Genomic DNA, 23,575 nt, shown 5'->3' with positions numbered 1-23,575 from the left:
TTCCCCAGTAACCAGTATTTGTTTGGTGGTGGTAGTGGCCAATCCAAGGACAAAGGGTGGAATATTTTGTACCTTGGGGAAGTTTTGACCTAAGCTGGTAAAGATAAGCTTAGGAGGTTTTTCATGCAGGTCCCCACATCTGTACCCTAGCGTTCAGAGTGAGGAAGGAACCTTGACAACTCTGTTAATGCTTCAATTAATACATATGTTTTTGAGAGAGAAGAGTAGAAGTACCGTGTGTTACCAGCAAAACTGCCCTTCTAATCAAGGCTTCATGACTGAGAGAAGTGGGCTCATGTTTTCCAATCATTCCATTCTCTTCTAATAAATCCTGTAATGGCTTCTCTGAAGGGCCGACATTTCAGGAAGTAGTTCACCAAAACATCTTTTCCTGTACAATAGGGACTGCACATAGGGCTGCTCCAAAACCCACTCCCACCACTTTATTCCATGGGCCACTCAGTCCCGAAAAATAGCATCTCCTAGCATTAGCTAGAACAGGGAACTCTTGTCCGCAGAAGCCCCGGAGCCACCATACACATGCACAGCAGCCGCCATCTCCTTGGAACCAGTGCTGGAGTGAAGCAGGCAGGGGGGAGCAAGGCCTGGACAAGATGCAGGTCTGGGGCAGCTGCACACGTGGAATGCATTGAGAGGCCACCGTGCTGCTGTGGCTCCAGGGCTTAAATGGTGATCTGTCAGCTCTTCTGACCAATCAGGGAGCACAGTCACTTAGTCAGGTATATTGGGCCCAGCCCACGTCATTGGGTTGCTAGGCAACCATGCCCAGAGGCAGCTGAGTTCCCAGCAAGATTAGCCAATAGCACATTCTGATAATCCTGGGGCAGGAACCTCCAGACACCAAAATGGGGATGAGACTAGAAAATGAAGCAACCACCCCCAAACCCTTAGAAACAATAAAGGTTGCCTGGACTCTGTGAGAGCAGGTTGGTTGGGAGTGGTGGGGGAAGAGTATGTGAGTGCCCTAGGATGGGAAGTGGATACAAGATCCTTCCTTGAATATTAAAATGTACAGGATACAGCCCTGCCTGCCTAGTTGGAACAGTTGGCCCAGCACCTGCCCCACAAACATACCTTGTAGGTTCTTGATCACACATCTGTATGCAAAATCAATTTGGCACATTGCTCAGCCCTTTGCTATAGCTGGAAAGAAAGTGGTTTTCCCATCCTTCAAGTGTTTGAGATTTTTAGTTTTTCCTGTCCCAAACTGGAACAAACATTTGAAATATCCCAAATTTTCATGAATCAATAATAAAATAAAATAATAATAATAATCAGATCTGGTTTGTCAAAACATTTTGTTTTGATAATTTTGAAGATATTTCATTTTCATTTTGACTTCTTTTTTTCTAACCTTTGTTGTTGCTGTTAGTAGAAATAAACTAAAATTTCAAACTGGAAAAAGGGTGTTTTGAACCAGAAAACAAACCTTTTCATTTTGAAAATGTCAAAATGGAACATTTTGACACTTTGTAACCATTGTTGTCCATTTTTTTTCAAATCAGGCGATGCATCCAAGCAGATCTTTTCCCACAAACAGTTTGTGTTTCAATTGATCGGTATTTTCTAAAGTAAAAAATGTTTAGTTGGAGAAGTCCAGACCAGCTCTGTCCAGCCCAATAAGAAATCAGAGTTCTTGAGGCAGTAAGTAGAATATGTATGTTGCACTTTTCATCCACAAAACCTTATAGTGCTCCTATGAGATAGGCAAGATTTTTTTTTATTCATTTCACAGATGGGTTAGCGGAGACTCACATAGAGTGATCTGAGACCTATTCAGTAGCAGATCCAAGACTAAAAAGCAAGAGTTGCCTGCTCTAACTGCTTAGCTGCACTCCTTCCCAAAACACTATTAAACTGCATCTTAAGCCCACTGAATTAGGATTGCTCCAATGCATTTCGAACACTTAATAACAAATATTGTCATTAATTACACCTGCTATCCCATAGCAAGGCAGGTAAGCCAAAACTAAAATGCAGAATGAAGAGGACAATCTACTTGCCACACATAGGGAACTACAGCTGGATTTCCTGTGTGACAGTACTATATACTTTACTGTGGAGTGAATGCTCTCTAGTGGTTAGAGCAGGGGATTGGGAAATTGGGATTGCTGGGTTCTGCTACCTGACTCTCATACTGACAGTGGACAAGTCACTTGTTCCCTCAGTGCCTCAGTTTCCTTACATGTGAATGGGTACAACAATACCTATTTTACATAGAGAAAGGATTAGCTAATGCTTGCAAAGTATTTAGAAAAAAGGTCCTATATGTCAAGGCAATGCATTGTTGCTGAATTTAATTTTGTGAATGTGAAAGAACAGTTGATGGAAAAAAGGAAAAAACATTGGAATACACTTGCCAGACCATCTCTCTCTTTATTCTAACCCACAGACTCTGTTCCTCAAGTTGATTGCTGCTTATCTTTACCTAGGGCAGCCCGGATTTTTATATGATTAAAATTTCTTTGACAATTGCTGAGGATTTACAACGTGAAATGTTTCAGTTTTCCTTATATTATGTCTTGGCATCAAAGAATCTGCACTCGGGTCCTAAGTACTGGATAAAGATGATTTCTAAGGGGAGACAAATGAATCAAGACCCTGACACCCATCTTTTTTTCATATACATCTGGTTATTATTGAACTGAGGCTTTCATGTTTTAATGATAAATTGTCTTTTCCCGCTGAAACAATGTCCCCAGACGGCCTGTCTCGGCTGAAATGTCTTCTAAGAGCATCTGCTTTTGATCTCTGGGGGTTTTAAATCTTTGGATCTAATCTCCACACTGACTGACTTGAAAGCCGATTTCCACAAAAGTAGAGTGTTAAAACTTGTAGAAACCCCTTAGAAGGGATCATTTGAAATTATTTAAGAGACTATGTTGACAATTATATTCAATATGTCTTTATGATCATTTTTCTGCTAATATATATAATATAGTCTTATATTTTACATCTGTCTCCAATATTAGAAAGAAAGAGAGAGAGAGGGAGAGAGAGAGAGAGATTTCTTGCAACAAATGCTACAGTGGTATTTCAATATAATCTGCATATGTTGTGGCTTAATACTCTAATAAAGGAGGCCTGGAAGCTTTCCAGAGCACAATATTTATGCCCTGTGTATCAATTAAGATAATTGCCAATTAAAATGATATGTCAATTAAAGTAAAGTGACTTATAAAAGGTTCCTGCTTGCTATTAACTTGTTGATGTGCGCAAATTGGAAGTGAAGTTATATGGGATTTTCTTTAGATGCTCAATGTGGTTCACATCCAGTATATAACCAACGCCACCACCTTGGGCTCACCAGTCCATTACTAAGCTAGGCAGGCAGCAGTTCTGCAGAAAAGGACCTAGGGGTGACAGTGGACGAGAAGCTGGATATGAGTCAGCAGTGTGCCCTTGTTGCCAAGAAGGCCAATGGCATTTTGGGATGTATAAGTAGGGGCATAGCGAGCAGATCGAGGGACGTGATCGTTCCCCTCTATTCGACATTGGTGAGGCCTCATCTGGAGTACTGTGTCCAGTTTTGGGCCCCACACTACAAGAAGGATGTGGATAAATTGGAGAGAGTCCAGCGAAGGGCAACAAAAATGATTAGGGGACTGGAACACATGAGTTATGAGGAGAGGCTGAGGGAGCTGGGATTGTTTAGCCTGCAGAAGAGAAGAATGAGGGGGGATTTGATAGCTGCTTTCAACTACCTGAAAGGGGGTTCCAAAGAGGATGGCTCTAGACTGTTCTCAATGGTAGCAGATGACAGAACGAGGAGTAATGGTCTCAAGTTGCAGTGGGGGAGGTTTAGGTTGGATATTAGGAAAAACTTTTTCACTAAGAGGGTGGTGAAACACTGGAATGCGTTACCTAGGGAGGTGGTAGAATCTCCTTCCTTAGAGGTTTTTAAGGTCAGGCTTGACAAAGCCCTGGCTGGGATGATTTAACTGGGAATTGGTCCTGCTTTGAGCAGGGGGTTGGACTAGATGACCTTCTGGGGTCCCTTCCAACCCTGATATTCTAGGATTCTATGATTCTAAGCTGCAGCTCAGTGGGATTTCTAAGGACTGAGAAGGTACACTGAGCTCAGTCAAGAGGAATCACTCACTTGGCTATTAGTAAAACAATATGTGGAAGAGAGAGGCCAGGCTCTGCTCACAGCATAAATGGGAATAGAAGTTGGCCAATGTGTGGGGGGGATTTCTGCGGCTAAAAGGAAAACCACACTGGTCAAATGAAAGAGAACCTGGAAATCATACACCATATGATGAACATCTTCAATGTTTGTCTGCTAGTTTGTCTACTAAACCCGCGGCGATGCACTGCTACATTTTATGTACCGTATTAATGTCAGTGATAGAGACATCTTGAAGGATTCACATTTTAGCTTTGGGTTGGATCAGAATTAAAGGTAGGATAAAGCAGGACATTTTGAGCGGAGTATCTCTTTCCCACAAACAGTGGTGGTTTGAATATAATGGAACCCAGACTGAAGCCACCCCTCTTGCGGTTTGCAAACTCAAGCCCCAACAACTAATTTTTCTGAGACAGATTCTCTTACAGGATTTCCAGTGCTCCCAGCTTCTGGTTGGACCACAGACATCAGGGATCAGCCCACTCCAGGATATTTCAGCGCTGCTGCTCTTATCCATGTCCAAACCCAGAAGCGGAGGTCAGAAGTGAGGGGGAAGTAAAAACTCATTGGTGAAAACAAAAATTAATCAAATATTTCAAAATTGTCAAAAATGGGTCCAAATATGAGGAAACATTAAGAGAGGTGGAATTATTTTCTCTAACCATCCCTCATTAACAAAGTGCTTTGAAACACGACAAGCCAATACATACTGATGGCTTTCTGAACCTCATAACGAAAACCTACTCAATTATTTATTTTATAATATTATAAAACTTGGCTGGTAAAATAAATGGGTGGGCCGGAAATGTACAAGAAGCCCTAATTTGATAGGAGCCTCATTGGTGTTAGGAAATACGTGGTTTAGGGAGATTAGTTTATCACATATTTTCCATCTCGCTTGCAGGTTTGTCGTCAAATGATAGGATCCAGTTTGGAAACTGACGTTCACTAACTTCTACTTAAAATGTGTTTTGCTAAGTAGGTTATTTGCAGAACATTTTAGAAAAAAAAAGGGAGAATGGTCAAAAAGAGTTCTCTCTTTTATTGTTTTCAGGTGATGTGAATTTCAGAGTTTATAAGGGAGTTCCCAACTTTGATATTACAGCTGAATTCAGAACCCCCTCTTCCGATTGTACAAACTGCCCCGTGAGAGCTTGCTGCGGGCTTCCAAGTGGTTTGGACGAGGATTGGTCCAGTAAGAGGCACTGAAGGAAGCTCACCCATGTGAAGAAATTCAAGCTGTCCCTGAAAATGCCCCCCAAAGAGCTCCATTTCCTAAGCAAAAAGCTAATTTGGGGTTGGGGTTGACTTGTTTTCACCTCGTATATTTTCCCTGAAAACATTTGCAGGTGGCCAAGCGAAAACTAACAGTTTCATACTGCTCTGGTAACACCTCCGTCCTGCAGTGGGACAAGGACATTCTACTTCATATAACCTGAGAGCAGCGACCCAAAGCTACTTCTAGCAGAAACCCGGAGTGTTGATAGGAAGTTAGTTCAGCTATTTTGCGGCTGCTTCACTGACCCAGGAGTGAGCCCCAGTGGTGCCCTGCAATCAGATAAATCATCTCTGAAGCATCTGTGTCCCCATGGGGTCATTCTGCTATATTACACCATAGCAGAAGCCACAGTGGATGAGGTCCATCCCCATTTTGTAGTAGCCACATAAATAGATAGATGAATGGGGAGTAGAGAGGAAGGAGGAAGACTCCCCGCAGCACTGAGGATGAGGCACTCTCCTCCTTAAACAAAACCATGGCGATCAGGAATGAAGGGGCCCCTGGAGAACTGCTTTTGGTGTGATGGGAGAGGGGATCAGAGTCTTCCTAACTCTACCAGGTATTTTTATATCATGCTTTGAAGCAATCGCAGCCATGCAGTCAGACTGCAGCCATCTTTCATGCCCACAGCCCTATCTGGAATAATCCCCCACAGTCCCAGTGGAGAATGATCAAATGGACCAAGTCTAGGGCGTGGTGGGTGGTGTGCTGGATGCATTTGCATTGGCTTGTCCTCCTCCAAGAACCTCTACAGGTCAGCACACAGCAAGCGTCCACAGCCTTCTACATCTGGCCCAGCAGGGATATTTTCTGTCGGAATGGGTCAAAGTCAGCGTGCAAACATTTAATCCACTGAAGTGAGAGAGCAAGCCAGCCAGCTAGCCCTGATGGCATTTATCCCTGTACACTCCAGTATCCCTTTGTATATTCCCTGACTCTTCATACAGAGTGCAGTTACACATGAAGCTGCTAATGCACACTGATTTCTCCTTAAGCTTGAAAGCACAAGAGGTTAAACAGATTTTGATATAAGAGCCTACAAGGAACACTCTATTTAAAAAGACTATGCATCACTGGCTGCAACTGAAAGGATGATGAGTGGTAGGAGGAGATGAAAGGTGGTTCAGACATGGGCATGATGACAACAGTAAAGGGAAATTAAATACACTGCAGGGAAATGGAAGTCATAATCATCTTGGGTTTGCAGCTCATGAACAGTGAAAGGCTTATGTGATGAAACAGCAGGTAGAAGTGCCCTGAGACTCAAGTTTTAGGGCCCCAAGGGTTTCAATTTGACATTCAAACCTTTTAAAGTTTTACGAGGGCATCCAGGAACTCCTCCTGCTCAGCCCCCTCTGCCATGTGCTGTGCTTTCTGATTTACACGCCCTACGGAACGTACAATGAATTCCAGGAAATCATGCAGAAACCGTGGTAGGGTCATAATTAAAAAACTTTAGAGCAGTATTAAATTTCTGCTAAGGCCCAGTCTAAACGCAAAGGGGCAAGAACATCGGTGGGTGTAAATCGGCATCGCTCAACTGAAGTCAATAGTGCTTGGCAAATTTACATCATCTGGCAGAGTGCGATATTCCCATTTAAAACAGACACACTGTGTCATGCATGGGGGCAGACATTTAAATGCAGCCAAACCTTGCTAATTCACACATTGCTAATCCACAAACCTGAGCATCTCCTCTCACAAAATACAAAGCAGTGATTTTTCTCCGCTTCCCAGCAAAGATTCAATTGCAGACAGCTGTAGCAAGGTCTCACATTGCTAAGTCAAATCCTGAAGTCCATTCTCAGGCAAAATCCCTATTGATACATCTGCAAAGACTCTCCTGTTAAGAGCTGCCCAAAGAGAGCTATTTGCAGTGCATAACAACTCCTCTACTGAATCAACAGACCCTATACTTATGCACCAATCGATGGCCTTATGCTATCTACCTATTTACTGACGCTGCTTTTATTAGCTAGACTTCTTGTAACATCTCCCAGTCTTTATTAGTTCTTTACAAATAATGACTAAAAAGTCTCTTCCCTCCCATCCCCCACTTAGAGTATAAGAACAGTCATACTGGGTCAGATCAATGGTCCATCTAGCCCAGTATCCTGTCTTCTGACAATGGCCAATGCCAGGTGCTTCAGAGGGAATGAACTTCCCTTATTGTATCACTCAGAAAATAGGATATGTTAATGTTTTCAAAAGTGGTCACTACCTTTGGGTTGATGTGGTCAACTTGAGAAACTTAACATGTCTCAAACTGGGCACCCAAAGTCAGTAGCCGATTTTGAAAATGTTGCTCCTAAACTTAAAAAATTAATAAAAAAATGGGATGTCAAGATCCTGTTCATCAAGAAAATAATTAAGGAGGAGATTTTCTAATGCACAAAGGGCAGGTAGGTGCCAAATTCCCATTGAATGTGGTGACATTTGTATGTCTAGGAAAGTTGGCACTGATCTATAACTGAAACCTGACCATCATGGTCCTCCAGCAGTTGTGATTAGGATCAAGAAATCCACATTTGGGGGAACAAAGAAGAAATATTTTTGTGGGGGGCAATTTTTTTGGAAAATGGGATTATTTGAAATTGTCAAAGAGATGGATGAGAGGGCAGAGGGTGAAAGGTGTATGATAAATTACCGCATGTCTCTAAAATTGATCGCAGAGTTCCGCCACTGATGACATGGGTATCACCTAACGTTACCTCTTCACACTGAAATTTCCCATGGAGTGTGTCAACATGGTCAATCTTAAATCTGGCATTTCCCAACTTTTGAGTGCTTGACATTGCAACCTTAACATTCTTTTAATGCAAGGTTTTCTTTTTGTTTTGTTTGGTATATTATATAACATACAGCATGGTCAGTGCTGTACAGAACAAATTGCAGACAAGGGTTCGGCCCACAATCTAAAAGCCCAGTTCTTGCTCATATGGATAGTCATCCTTTAGATGAGTAATCCCACTACTTGCAATAGCTTTTGTGGTTGCTGAATACCCCTGTCCCATGAACAGTTCTGCAGCATGCATGGGATTAGCAGTCCCTTTGCAGATACATGATATCATGTCATCAATCAATCCATCAGGGATATCCCTGTAATCCATCCCTGCCAGCTCTCCTGCCTCTTCAGTTCAACACTCCCATGAAAGATCAGATTTGCCCTTAGCAACATGTTCATTAACATATAATCATAGAACTGGAAGGGACTTCGAGCAGTCATATCGGCCAGTCCCCTGTGCTGAATCAGGAGTAAGTGTCCCTGACAGGTGTTTGTCTAATTTGCTCTTAAAAATCTCCAATGATGGAGATTCCACAACCTCCCTGGGCAATTTATTCCAGGTGCTTCAGAGGGAATGAACCCTGACAGTTAAGAAGTTTTTCCTAATGTCCAACCTAAACCGCCCTTACTGCAATTTAAGCCCGTTGTTTCTTGTCCTATCCTCAGAGGTTAAGGAGAATATTTTTCTCCCTCCTCCTTGTAACAACCTTTTATGTACTTGAAAACTATTATCATGTCCCCTCTTAGTCTTCTCTCCTCCAGACTAAACAAACCCAATTTTTTCAATTTTCCCTCATAGCTCATGTTTTCTAGAGTTTTAATCATTTTTCTTGATCTTCTCTGGGATTTCTCAAGTTTGTCCACGTCTTTCCTGAAATGTAGAGCCCAGAACTGGACGCAATACTCCAGCTGAGGCCTAATCAGCATGGAGTAGAGTAGAAGAATTACTGCTTGTGTCTTGCTTGCAGCACTCCTGCTAATACATCCCAGAATGATGTTTGCTTTTTTGCAACAGTGTTCCACTGTTGACTCATATTTAGCTTGTAGTCCACTATGACCCTCAGATCCCTTTCCGCAGTACTCCTTCCTAGGCAGTCACTTCCCATTTTGAATGTGTGCAACTGACTGTTCCTCCCTAAGTGAAGTACTGTGCATTTGTCCCTATTGAATTTCATTTTATTTACTTCAGACCATTTCTCCCATTTGTCTAGATCACTTAGAATTTTAATCTTATCCTCGAAAGCACTTGCAACCACTTCCAACTTGGTATCAGCCATAAACTTTATAAGTGTACTCTCTATGCCATTATCTAAATCATTGATGAATATTTTGAACAGAACTGTACCTTACCTACCAGTTCTGCTAAAGTCTGAGTGAGTTGAAGTCAGCTTTTTTTGAAGTCCATTCTCCTTATTCTGCTCCTCTCACTCCTTCTTTTTCTTAGAATCATGAAATCTATTATTTCATGATCACTTTCACCCAAATTTCCTTTCACTTTCAGATTTGCTATCAATTCCTCCCTGTTGGTCAGAATCAAGTCTAAAATGGCTGCCCCCCTGGTTACTTCCTCAACGTTGTGAAACAAAAAGTTGTCTCCAATACATTCCAAGAAGTTATCGGAAATTTTGTGTTTTGCCATATTACATTTCCAATGGATGGCTGGATAAAGTCCCCCATTACAACCAGGTCTTGTGTTTTGGATATTTCTGTTATTTATTCCAGAAATGCCTCATCTACCTTCTCTTCCTGATTTGGTCTATATTAGACCCCCATCATGACATGACCCCTATCTTTTACCCCTTTACTTTTACCCAGAGACTTTCAACTGGTCTGCCTCTCACCTTCTTCTGGACCTCAAAACAAGTGTATATATTTTTGATGTATGATGCAACACCTCCTCCCTTTTTATCCTGCTTATACTTGACTAAGCTGTTCCCCTCTATACCAAAGTTCCAGTCATGAGACTTAGCCCACCAACTCTCTTTGACGTCAATTAAGTCACAATTTCACTTATGTACTAATACTTCCAGTTCTTCCTGTTTATTCCCCATACTCCTTGCCACTGTTCCCTCTAAGCTGTGCGCGTGTGTGCACGCACACAGATCCTAAACCCCGCGCACACAGTGAAACACCACACACACACAAATTTGTACAGAAGCACAACAATTTGCACAGAAGAAATTTTTTGCACACACGGCCTGTCAAAAATTAGAGGGAATATTGTCACTTGCTTTTGTGCATAGGCATTTACCATGTTTGCAGTGTTGTTGTAGCTGTGTTCGTCCCAGGAAACTAGAGTGACAAGGTGGGTGAGGTAATATCTTTTATTGGACCATCTTCTGTAGGTCCAAGACAAATATTTCACCCACCTTGTCTCTCTAATTTAAGATGTTGAGCAGATTCCCCCACTGATTTCCCTCTTGTCACTCCTCAGGCCCTACTATAATTTTCCATGTCGTCCCCAGCATCTAGACCTCTGTTAAGGTCACCTTTTTTATGCTTACCTGTGTGCTTTTGTCATCTGCCCCCTTTGAACCTAGTTTAAGACCAAACACTTAAGCAGGGGTGCTGGGAGAAAGTCAGCCAGTAATAAGGGCCACAGTTCTGTTCTTCAAAGCATGAGCCAAGTCCTCCATTGGTATTATACACCGCCCTTTCTTGGTGGTATTTTTTTTTATTCATGCACATCTGATTGCAACACATGGCTAGTTTCTGAAACTGACAAAATATTTCCCCATTTTATTTACGTCATGGTTTATTTGAGCTGCAGCACACTTAAGCCTAATAAATGACAACTGAGAAGCAGCGATGAACTCTCCAAATTAAAGAAAACAGCCTCTCTCCCCCCACCAATTTCCATCATTTCATACTGAATGGCTGCTGTGTTGTTTTATTTTGGTTTTCATGATCCTATTCACTCGTGATCTGGCCCAGGGTATAGACAGACAGACACTGAAGCATCTGAAAGAGATTACTACAGTCTGTTACTCTACGGCAGGCTCCAGATCACTGACACACAGAAAGAAAAAAAGAGCTGAAAAGATATACCACTCCTTAATCACTAGAGAATTTTCAGGCCAGCATATTCAGATCAAATGGTGTCAAAGGTTGTTATTCACTTCCCTATTGACTCACCGCCAGACCACCTTAGTGCTGGCCACAAGCTAAATCCACACTAGTTGAAGCTAATTACTCTCATTATTAATACCTAACTCTTATATAGCACTTTCCATCAGTAGATATCAAAGCACTTTCTAAAGGAGGTTGGTATCAGGATCTCTGTCTTATGTATGGGGAAACTGAGGCACTGGGGTGAAGTTACTTGCCCAAAGTCACCTAACAAGGATTGGTAGAGCTGGGAATCAAACCCACGTGTTCTAAGGTGCCAGTGGTTGTGGTTAAGTGGTTGTGAAAATTCCAGTAGGTGACTATCTGCATCTTTAGGCACATAAATACACAGTAATTGAAAATCTGGCCCTTTGACACCCAGTGCCTATTGAATGAATTGGGTGCCTAACTCAGTGAGGCCCCTTTGGAAAATCTCACCTGAGGAATGGTGTTCTCACAGATATTCTCTAAAGGCCCAATCCTATTCCTATTGAAATCTATACCAAAACTCTTACTGATTTGGCTGGGGGCATCAGACACCAGAGCCGGATGTTTTACATTTGACTTTATGTCAGGAGCTCCATAAAACTATAACCATAAGAATTATACACCCATAAATGATCACATTTGGGGCTTTTTAATGCATTTCCCAGCAGCACACAGGCTCAGAAAGGCATGGCCTGATTATCCCGCTTCCCCTCACTTGCTGATTGGCCTTCTCATGCCCCAGTATGCAAGAGTTCATGCTTCAAAAGGATCAGGGCCTAGCCTGCCCCCACTGAAGTCAATGAAATGTTTGCCACTGATTTCAGTGAGATCAGAAGCGTGGTTTGACCTCTTGGTCCCACCAAAGTTAGCCCAGGTGCAAAAAGCAATGGGACCAATCTCTCAAGGCGCTCAGCATTCCCTTATGGGGAGCCCCCTCCATTCCTGTTGAAGGCAAGGGTACTTTGCATGGTCAGATCATAAGTTACTGGGATGTCAGCACTGCACAGTTAGCATAAAATGCAAAATGAAAGATCCTGCTGTTATTTATATTGCAGTACACACTAGGCCCCATTCACACTTGTGGGTGTCTTACTTTCTGGGCTCCAGACAAGCATTTAGAAAGAGATCCCCACCCCAAAGAGTTTACAATCTACGGCACCTATTACAACCATGGGGCTCTGCAGGGCCCAACGCAAACAGAGCTCATTGCAGAACTGGGCCTAGTTTAACACTGACTTTGGCATGTGGCACATACATTGTGGAGTGTTCTCCAGTCCTCCTTCTCTTGCCAGAATCCAGCATAATTATATTGGTGTAAATCATGTATTTGCCACAAGCTTTGAGCACGGGCAAACACTGTGCTGCCCCAGGGGCAAACTAAGAGGCAGACCATGACTTTCAGTTAGAGATGGTCAGAAAATGTCCTTTTCCTGCGGGAAAAAAAATCAACATTTTGGCAAAAAGAAAATAAATACATAAATAACTGAAATATTTCAAATTGTAAATGCTGTCATGGTGCCTCAACAGAGCTGTACTTCCAGTCATTTATAATCCCATTCTCCTCTGTAGGTTGGACTCTCTGGTCAGACTACATCTCCCATAATGCACCATGGTCTCACCTCACTGGTGAGGGGATGTGGTTGCATCCTGGGAGTCTCTGGCCATGATGGATCATGGGATATGTAGTCTGGCTGGGAAGCTCAGCCCATAGAAAAGGATGGGGACATGAGGAACTATAGCTCCCATGTGGTGGGATATCCTGAAATAGTTGAAATAGTTTGGGAGGGGGTCACTCAGTGTCTCACTTGCTCCAGGGGAGAGAGAAGTACACTGCACCCCACTTATGCCTGACTTGGTGGACCTCCCCCAGGGCACCAGCATAGATATGCTGATCTCTATGTAGTGGAATGGGGGGGGAACCAAGACTGCCCATTTTCTGGGCTTCACTCCTGCCCACACAACATAGAAGGAGGAATATGGTAGCTCTGTGGACCCATGGTGTTGGTAGCTCACACAACAAATTTTCAAGATTTTGACAAAAAAAAAGAATCATGAACAAATTTAAAAATGTTTGTAAGCATGTTTTGAAATTCTCACACAATTGTTCGGCATTTTTCTACCAGCTCTAATGAGGCTCATTTACAAGCACATTTTCAAACTTCAGTCAGTGTTTATGAAACAAAATGACGTTTTTCAACAGGACGAATCCCACTGTAGAGCCTAGGTGCACATTTATAGGTTAACTGTAGATTCAATTCTGGACCAGTGCCGTGTTTAAAGTCTAATATCTCAGAACAACCTAAGGCTTGGAGCAGCAGCTTTATGCTATTAGAAACCCCAGAAACTTCCTTTTCTGATGTGTTAAGACTTTTTGTTTCCAGCCCAGGATATCACAAAGCCAATTTAGATCAGTTTTAGAGGTTTCTAAAATGGATTAGTTATAATTTCCCTTCTTTTTGGACTCATAGTAACTAAGGGACAATTCCTACTAAAGTCAATTCCTACTAAAGTCAAAGGAAAGATGCACACTGATTTCAATAGGAGTTGGAACAGTCACTAAGAAACCAGAATTATAGGCAGACTGATATGAGAAAGAGCCCCAATCACATCTTTTACAAAATATGTATCATATATTACCTATATAGAATTCATAAGAAGAACATAAGACTTGCCAGACCAGGTCAAACCAGTTGGTCCATCTAGTGTGGTATCCTGCCTCTGAAGAGATCAGTGCCAGATACTTCAGAGGATGGTGCAAGAAGCACCACAAAGAACAGCTAGGGAACAGTATGCCCATAGCAGATGTTCCTCCCTAAACCCAGACAATTAGGGTTGGCTGATGCCCTGAAACATGAGGGTTTATGTCCCTATTTTTTTTTATCCCAAGTATTATCTCTGTGAATCTTCTTCATTGTCTAATAGGGTGTAAATGTTTTCTTGGCACACATCTGGGAATGCCTTCAGAACTCACTCATGTCTTTGCTACTCAAGCCATCCCAGCTTGTGCCAATAAAACCTTTTCATTACACCGCCATGCTCTGTGCAATGGGTATATTTCTATTACCTATGTGGGAATGGTAAGCAGGTGATAAAAATGCAAACGCATGTAATCAATGGCATTCCTTCCAACATATGCAGACTTCCCATCTCGATGCACACTGCCTTGCAATCCTCCAGCAACCTCAGTTCCTATATTTTTGTGATAAATTTATGGCTTTATACATAGCAAAATTGTGCATGTGTGTGCGTGGGAGGATGGCCACCTTCAGGGTGGTCTTGCAGCAAAGAGCCAAAATAAGATACTCAAATATGATTACAGGATATAATAAAAAAATGCTTCTTCCAGTTCATTCTCAAAGAGTCTCTTGGAAGAAGAAGAAAAAAGAAAACTTTTTTTTTAAAAGAGACTGCTTGCTACCCACCCAACGGAGTCTGCAGCAATCACCAATTTTCCTCTGTTTGAACCTTTGAGTATATACTTCATAATTTCACATGGTGAAAATTAACCCGGAAAAACCCAGGCGGCAGCTGAAACACACACACGCCCCCCGGCCCCGCAACTGATTCCTGCAGAGCAAAGAAACAAAATTGGACTTTTTTTATTTTTTAAGGTAGAGGGAATCTCCAGTCTTTGAGTGAAAGGAAAACTGAAGCAATTAATTTTACCTTACATGGCTAAGTACATATTTACCATATAAGAGCATATATTAAGGAATGAGTTTATAAAACGAGATTGGTATTTTTTGTTGTTGTCCCTTCCCCTCCCCCACCTTAAGAAATACTGTGTCACTGTCTCTATAGATGTGTATGGTCCTGGTGTCTCTCACAAATTGGGCTGCCATTTTGCTGATGCATCATCAGCCTCCAGGCTTTGCTGGAAATAGATTAGAGGCCCAACCCAGAACCCGTTAACATCAATGGCAAAACTCCCAGGCCCTAATTCACTGTACCTTCTACCTTATATTGTCATTTATACCAGGGACAACTTGCCCTTACTTTGCATTGGTGTAAATGACTAAACAAGGTGCAAGGCAATGGAGAATCAGACCTCACTGATCCGGCCCTAATACATCCTCAGTGAGTGAAACTCCTTGCAGCTCCACTGACTTTAGTTAATCTCTGTTTAGGGAATTCAGCTCATCTCATCCTTTGAATGTATGGATATGACAGAGAGTTTCAAAGTGGTTATACAGCGGATTCTAGAATCCTCTTAGTCCCTTGCAGAGAGGAAGGATAGTTTCAGTTAAGGCATGGAACAGGGAATCAGGTAAACGGGGGTCACCACTGTCATTAGACTTCCTGTTACATTGTCACTAGAGCTGGATGCAATTTTGAATATTCAAAATTTCCCCAAAAATGTGTCCAGAATTTTTTCGCATTTTTTTGGTTCGATCTTTTCCAATCAGCTACTAGAGTGGTCAACATTTTCCAAACGTTTGAAATGTTGATTAAATATTTCTGTGAAAAGCATCAAGCATTATTCGCCTTTTTCTACTATCTCTAACTTTTGAAATACAGGACACCCTGGTCTCACTTTTTAGAAGTGCTGAGCATTCTTCTTGCTATGTAGATATAGTGAATAAAATATCTCTGCCTGCATTTCCCTCTAAACTGAGACACTTTAACCACTGAATGCATCCGATGAAATGAGCTGTAGCTCATGAAAGTTTATGCTCAAATAAATTTGTTAGTCTCTAAGCTGCCACAAGTACCCCTTTTCTTTTTGCGGATACAGACTAACATGGCTGCTACTCTGAAACCTTTAACTAAAATAGTCATCTCTCATTTTAGCCTTCTGGGGTTTTTTAGCCAGAAATCTCAAAAGTATTTTGCAACAGAGGGTAAGGCTCATTATTCCTATTCTACAGATGGGAAAACTGAGGTGCAGTGGTTTGCTCATGATCATGCAACAAATCAGTAGCAAAATTAGGAACAGAACCTAGTTCTCCAAACCATCAGACTGGTTTGGTGAACGAAATGAGCTTCCTAAGCATTTTAAACTTGCAGCATCTTCCATTCCTTTTTTTTCTCCTAGATGACATATTCTTATAGTGCATCTCACTCCCCTTCATTAATATATAACCACGGCTGTTGTTTCTGTATCTGTAAGATTTCAACCTTTAATATAACTATTGTTCATTTAAAAAAAAAGCTTTTTATCTATTATCTGGATAATTCTACTTCAACTAAACTGAGAAGGAAGAAGAAAGATTTGAATTATGCAGGAGTAAAAGGTGCATGGAATAGCCATGAGAAAATGAAAAACAGTGTAAAAACTCATGTGGTTTTGCACTTTGTGATGAACTAAAATGAGCTGATCTTGGCAAAAAAAAAAAATGTTGCAAAGGTATTTCAAGCAAACCCGTTGCCAATTTTAGAAGAAAACAGAGGTTCTTTTTAAGGCAAAAATCTGGCCTGCTTCTTGGATGGAAGTGAACTTTGCATGAGAAAAAAGAAACTTTAACTGTTGCACTTTTCGTGTGCTTTTGAAGTGAAAATAGCCATTTGATTGAAATTTCACACAAAGGTAAATTTGGGGTACAATAAATCCTGAGAATAAAACCAGCAAATGTTCAGGAGAAATTCCCTGAAACTAATCATCTGAAGGTCACACTTCATAACTCCGTTGAGAAAGGTCATTCTGTCGCAGTCTCTGCTTTCAGGATACTGCTGCATACACAGCTATTTTACATGTAAATAATAAAAAACCTGGAAGAAATAACAAGTCATTTTATCACAGAACTGCTATATTAGTGCCAAAAAAACAGTATTCATTTGGCATCTAATTATTCTTTCTGTTACCAAAGAAGTTCCTACCTTGTCCCATGACATTAACACTAAAAAATAAATTCCTCTATATTTTGGCTGTTCATATTGGGAGTCAAATGCTAGTCTCCTGAGACATGGGTGATAATCAAAGGATCTCTGTAAGCATCAGATCAGACTACTTCTTCCACCAGGGCTTGAAGCATTGGTGATGATGGATGGCCGCATAATGCAGTGAAAGGACTTCTGGACTGTGGGTCCCTCTTTGGCTCTGCCATTTCTATTATCATCTCCTCTCAATTATGCTCTAATCTGTAAATGGTGAAGAGAAAGATCGTATGTATTGTTTCTAGAGTCATACAGCCATAGAATTTAAGGCCAGACGGAACCTCCAGATCATCTAGACTGACCTCCAATATATCACAGGCCATCAACAACACCCACCCACCCACCCACTAAACCCAACAACCAAATTTAGATCAAAGTATTACAGCCCTCAGAAGACTAACACATTGTGTGCCACTGGCAGAGAAGAGAAGAGACCGAGATGCACCAATGCCACAAGCCCTCTGTAATGGCAGGGAATCGATGAAGTGTGATATATATACCCAGATAAATCTGGCAAGCTATCCACAGCTATTTTCTTTCACAGCCAGGGTTACATTTCGTAAGATATATGCTGTTCTTGAGAAAGCATTTTTGCTTATTGAACAACTGACTGTTTTGCTTAGGGTGTTCCCCTCCTTCCCTTTTCTTCAAATGACGGGAAAGATGAAACAACCTTGGTTCATCAGTCTGGTAAGCATATAGTGTAGTTACTATGTGCCGAGAGAGAGAGAGAGAGCGAGCAAAGCTATACAGTCCATTCCAAACACAACAAACATGATGTTGAGAAATGTGGTCAGAATAAATTTGCACAATTTCTCCTCCGCTCAGCAGTCAGTCCCCAACAATTTCTGGAGAATGGCTCCTGTGTTGATTTAATAGGTAAGGCTAAAGATTTCCCATTCCTCTAGTCTAAGCTGTTTCCCAAAACGGTAAACCAGATATATGTCCCCTAGACCCAGAATCAGAAATGATTAACAATTAGTCCAAACCAAAACCCCAGAAATAAAGAATATTAACTGGGAAGTATTCAGATGACAGATCCAGATTGGGCTCCACTTTTTGCAAACCTTTATAATGGGTCGAACATACTGCTAACACCTAGGGGACCTACATCCCTAAAATCTGGAAATAGAGCCAAATCCACGCTTTGCACCTTGAGCCCACACACAGGTTTTCAGTAAGAAATTCCCATTTAAGCTGGAAGGATGATGAGCCAACTACTGGTCTGAATGATCAAAAACTCGACTGCAGGCAATGGAGGTGTGCCCATTTGCACCAACAGAGATGTTTTGTCTTACTAGCTGATTCCAAGTATTGGGTTTCTGCTTGTTTTTTTCCCCTTCCCATCAGACAGGCTCCTATTAAACCATTTACCACCGAACATACAGAACGGAATGGGTCTGTTAAAGGCCATCGCCTTCTCTTAACAGAGCCTCAGCAGCCTTTAATATATCATCCTTTACGCTGCATTCTTGTGCTGGTGCATGTATTAAAAACATTATTATGTGGCTACAGTTATACCACAGAATTAGTTTTTGGGAATGATATCCAAAGCCACACGTACTGTAGGACAGGGAATACAGAAGAGTATTATGGCCCCTGCCCTCTGTCCCGTTCCCCTACGCCCCTGGAGTTGAAGATTACCGGGAGACGCTGCATTCGTCAAGTGAGATTTTTATTTCCCCCTCTGAACAAGCTATCTTTATGAAATGAAATGACTGCCCTTCAGATATTAAAAATAACACCTCTTTAGGAGAGAGTTGCATGGGCAAGGACTGTAGCCCATTTCATAAAGAGAACATTTACACTTCAGAAAATTTAAAAGCAAGCACAGAATTGGACCAAGACCAATTGTGGGGGATGGACCGGGACATTTTGTCTTTGGTGTAAAAGTAGGTACTGAGAAAAGGCTAATTTTTTATGCCTTATTCATGTTTCAAAGCGCCTTTGCTAGAAACAAAGAAACCTTAAACGTGAACTTTTAATAGTACTGTTAAGTTTAATAGACATTTTGAGCAGCTTTGCATTGAAATTGTTTAATGGTTTATATACACGGCTGGCTTCACACCCTTGTGCTTTACCTGATGCTTACCTATGTAAACCTTCTGTTGGAAACATAACAAGTTTTGTATCCAGGAAGCAGGGCTTTGAAGAGTAGAATTTAAATGTGAGGGGTACTTCAACACACCATGCTTAAGTGCCATTCTTTGCCCCGCACAAACAAGGTACTTCTTGTCCCTGTGGCAAGGTTTGCAGAGAACACAAGCAGAAAACAGTTTCAGCTAATAAAACGCCTGCACTTTGGAGCATGGCATGAGGTAATCAACTGGATACAACCACTGACATTTAGTCGCCGCTCCTTAAAGCCCTCTATTTGGTTATCCATGGTCTCCCCCTGCCCATTCATGGTGAAAACAGCCACGTATTTATGGGATATTGTCTCTTAACGTTCCCCTTCCCTCACTTGCTACATCTGCTTGGTCTTCTGTCACTCCATATTCCCTCTGTCACAGGTCAGTCCTGATGATGGTTGGACAAACACCTGACAGGGATGGGATAGATAATACTTAGTCCTGCCTTGAGTGCAGGGGACTGGACTCTCGAGGTCCCTTCCAGTTGTATGATTCTATTATACTGCTCCACCAGCTAGCTAGATCAGCCGGCCCCCCATTCTGAATCCCCTTCCTTTTTCAGAGCACAGCGCAAACCTGAGGATGGAAGAATAGTTTGGTGGATGAGGATGCGGGAGGCTTAGATTCAGTTCCAGTCTTGGCCAAAAGCTTTGTCTAAGAGCTTGGGCAAGCCTACCCTGTATCTTATCTTGCACTGTGGATAATATTTTTCTGCCTCTTAGGGGTAGGGTGGAGGATAAGTCCATCGGTGCTTGTGAGGAGGTTACATACTATAGAGATGACGGCCAGATAAGTAGACGGAGATGGGTCTGAGGCACAAAGTTCGTGGAAGTTTTAGATGTGTATCTGAAGTTTCACTCTTCTGCACTTCCTGGTGCCTACCAGGATTAAGAGTGAAACTGCCAAAACATCCCAAGAAAGGTTACTGCTGTGATACTTTGGGTCTCATCGGAAGCAGCAAGGACTGGAAACCTCGTGGACAAGATTTTCAATACCAACTAGCGACTTTAGGTGCCCAACCCAAGATACTTACAGGGGCCTGATTTTCAGAACCTGCTGATAACCAGTCCTCTGAAAATCAAGCCTCTTTAAGATATCTCAAGTCATGCACGAATATCACTAATTGCTTTTGAAATTTTTTGCCCATGAGAAAAGCCTGGTTCTCCAAATTTTCCAACCCCGTTTGGCAACCTAAGGGGCTTTGATAGTTTGGATAAACTTTTGCTAATCTGCAAATATTTTTCTTAATTACAGTTTTAAATGTTGTGCACACGTTCTAAGACATAATTAATGTATACATGTTAGAAACTAGAAAAAAAAATCTTTGGGCTTCTTCAATACATCACCAATAATCTGCACATATGCAAAAAAGTGATTTCCAGCTGAGCCAATCCACTTAAGATGCTCTGTCAGACTCTATGGAGTCATGGATTCAGCTCTCCCTGTGCTACTGAATCAAATGTGATGGCTGCCATCTTGGCTGACAGACCTGAACAAGGGACCTCCAGAGCTAAAAGCATGAGCTGATAAGCCTGAATTGAATCTAACACACAGACATATACACACAGCAAACCCGGGCATTAGACAGAGAACTCTGCTAGGTGGTAAAGTCTATTCTAGTCCTCCCATTGGTCCTCCGTTTGCAGAAAGGACCTGCGGAAGTCTCGTTGTTACACAGAGCTCCAGGATATATGCAGCTGGGATTATCCAGTGTCAATCTAATTTATTCTGTTTCGTAGAGCGTTTTTCCAAGGAGATTTTTTAGCTATCTAAAAAACAAAAGGGTTATAATAAAGGAAATGGAAGGAGGGGCATGTCACCAAGGAAGTATACATGGGAATAGCATGAGCGTGTAGGGGAAAAATTAGGAAAGTCAAGGCAAGGAATCAGTTACAGCTGGCAAGAAATGTTAGAGACAACAAGAAGGGGTTCTACAAATATGTCAGACAAAAAAGAAAGATCAGGGATCGTGTGGGTCCGCTGCTCAATGGAGGTCAGCTGTTAACGGAAGATGATAAGAAGGAGCTTCTCAGTGCCTACTTCGCTTAAGTCTTCACACAAAAAATAATGTGACGAGCGAAGTGATCATAGACGATAAAGGGGAAGAGATGCTGATTGGGCTAAGTAAACATGTCAGCAATCTGACTAATTTGAACGAATTCAAGTCAGCAGGCCCTGATGCTATTCACCCCAGGGGGCTGAAAGAATAATTTTGGAGCCACTGGCAATAAGATTTGTAAACTCATGGATGACAGAGAGGTCCCGGAAGACTGGAGAAGGGCTAACATGGTGCCTATTTTTTTAAAAGGGAAAAAGGAGGAGCCGGAGAAATATAGACCAGTCAGCCTGACTTTGATACCTGAGAAGCTACTCGATCAATGTAGAAAACATTCAATTTGCAAATATCTGGAGGATGAAGGGGTGATCAGTAGCAGCCAGCATGGATTTACTAAGAACAAATCATGCCCAACCAGCTTGATTTCCTTCTTTTTCAGGGTAACTGGTTTGCTGGATTTGGTGAATGCACTGGACATAATATACCTGGACTTTAGCAAGGCTTCTGACACAGTCCCACATGACATTCTGAGAAGTACGCTGAAGAAATATGAGCTCAGTGGAGCTACCATTAAATGGATACATAATTGGTAAACAACCGCAAACAAAGAGCAACTATTAATGGAATGATGCTGGATTGGAGGGAGGTATCAAGAAGGGTTCCACAGGGATCTGTTCTGGGTCCGGTGTTGTTTAACATCTTTATTAATTACCTGGATATAGGAAGAGAGAGCATATTGATCAAGCCTACAGGTGACAAAAAGCTATTGGGGGTTGCCAACACTTCAAAGGGATCTTAATAAATTGGAGAACTGGGCTATAGACAACAAAATGAAACTCAACAATGACAAAGGTGAGGTGCTACACTTAGGGAAGAAAAACCAAATGCACAAATTCAGAACAGGAGATAAGTATCTTGGCAGCAGCACCGCTGAGAAGGATCTGGGAGTTGTGGTGGATCACAACCTCAACATGAGTAAACAATGCAATACTGTTGCAAAAAAAGCAAATGCAATTTTGGGTTCCATTAACAGAGGCGTAGCATGCAAGTCATGGGAGCCAATAGTACTGCTCTGCTCAGCACTGGTTAGGCCTCAGCTGGGGTACTGTGCCCAATTTTGGTCACCAATGTACTGAAAGGATGTAGAGAAACTAGAAAGGACCCAGAGGTTAGTGATAAAGATGATCAGAGGGATGGAATGCAAGCCGTGTGAGCAAAGGCTGAAGGAAGGAACTGGGTATGTTTAATATGCAAAAGAGGAGGTTAACGGGGATATGACAGTGGTCTTCAAATACTTGGAAAGGCTGCCATAAAAAAAGATAGAGAAAAATTATTCTCTCTTGCCAGAGAGGACAGGACAAGGGGCAATGGGTTCAAACGACAGCACAGCAGATTTAGACTAAATCTCATGGAAACCTTCCTAACTGTAAGAACAGAGGGAGAATGGAACAGATACCTAGGGAAGTTGTGGAAGCTCCTTCACTGGAGGTTTCAAAAAGAGGCTGGAGAGCCACCTGTCTGGGATGACTTAGGTAGGAGCTGCGGGAGACACATTAAAAGAGCCACTGGCAACTCACAAGCCTCAGTTTAAGGATCACTGATATAGAGGTTTTTATAGTACCTGTGATGGGGTATACAAACCCTACACTGGGACGGAAGGGGTTAAAAGACTATAATGGGTCCAGATAGCCCCGCCCCTCCAACCCTGCAGAGCAAGCTCCAACTGGAGACAGGGTTGAAGAGGGAGCAACCTAGCACGGAAGGGGAAGGCTGGGAGTGCAGGTTTACTCTGCAGGCTCCTGCAAAAGGAGTTAGAGATGCCTCCCTAAGACACCAAGGACTGTATGCTGAGCCCCGTTGGGGCTGCCGGTTTGGCTTCCCTTTTATATATTCTTTCTTCTTATCTTGGACTGGAAGCAAAGAGAGCAGTGGTAGGAAGCTACTAGGATTGCCAACTTCATAATGTATGAAAACCAGACCCTCCCTGCCCCGCCTCTTCCCCTGAGGCTCCGCCCCCTTCCTGTCTCTTCCCCCAAGGACCTGCCCCTGCTTCGCCTCTTCCCTTGAGTCCCCATTTGCTGCTCTCCCCCATCCCTTGTTGCACGATCCTATCCACCTCCTTCTGCACCCCAGCTGGGCTCCCTCTGCTCTGGGAGCTGCAGCCTGATGTGGAGCCAGCTGCCTGCCTGCCCATGATGAGATG

General features: G+C 42.3%; 1 protein-coding gene and 1 pseudogene across 2 annotated transcripts in view; both read right to left on the bottom strand.

The window, feature by feature from the left end:
• The window catches only part of TRABD2B (TraB domain containing 2B), a 411,723-nt gene that overhangs the window by 308,208 nt on the left and 79,940 nt on the right, over nt 1–23,575 (bottom strand). The window lies entirely within an intron of this gene.
• Nucleotides 1–23,575, bottom strand: part of LOC140916421 (diablo IAP-binding mitochondrial protein-like) — a 33,302-nt pseudogene that overhangs the window by 1,114 nt on the left and 8,613 nt on the right.

The sequence above is a fragment of the Lepidochelys kempii genome, chromosome 8, assembly GCF_965140265.1.
Source record: "Lepidochelys kempii isolate rLepKem1 chromosome 8, rLepKem1.hap2, whole genome shotgun sequence".
NCBI classification, from domain to species: Eukaryota; Metazoa; Chordata; order Testudines; family Cheloniidae; genus Lepidochelys; species Lepidochelys kempii.
This window is presented reverse-complemented; position numbering and strand designations above follow the sequence as displayed.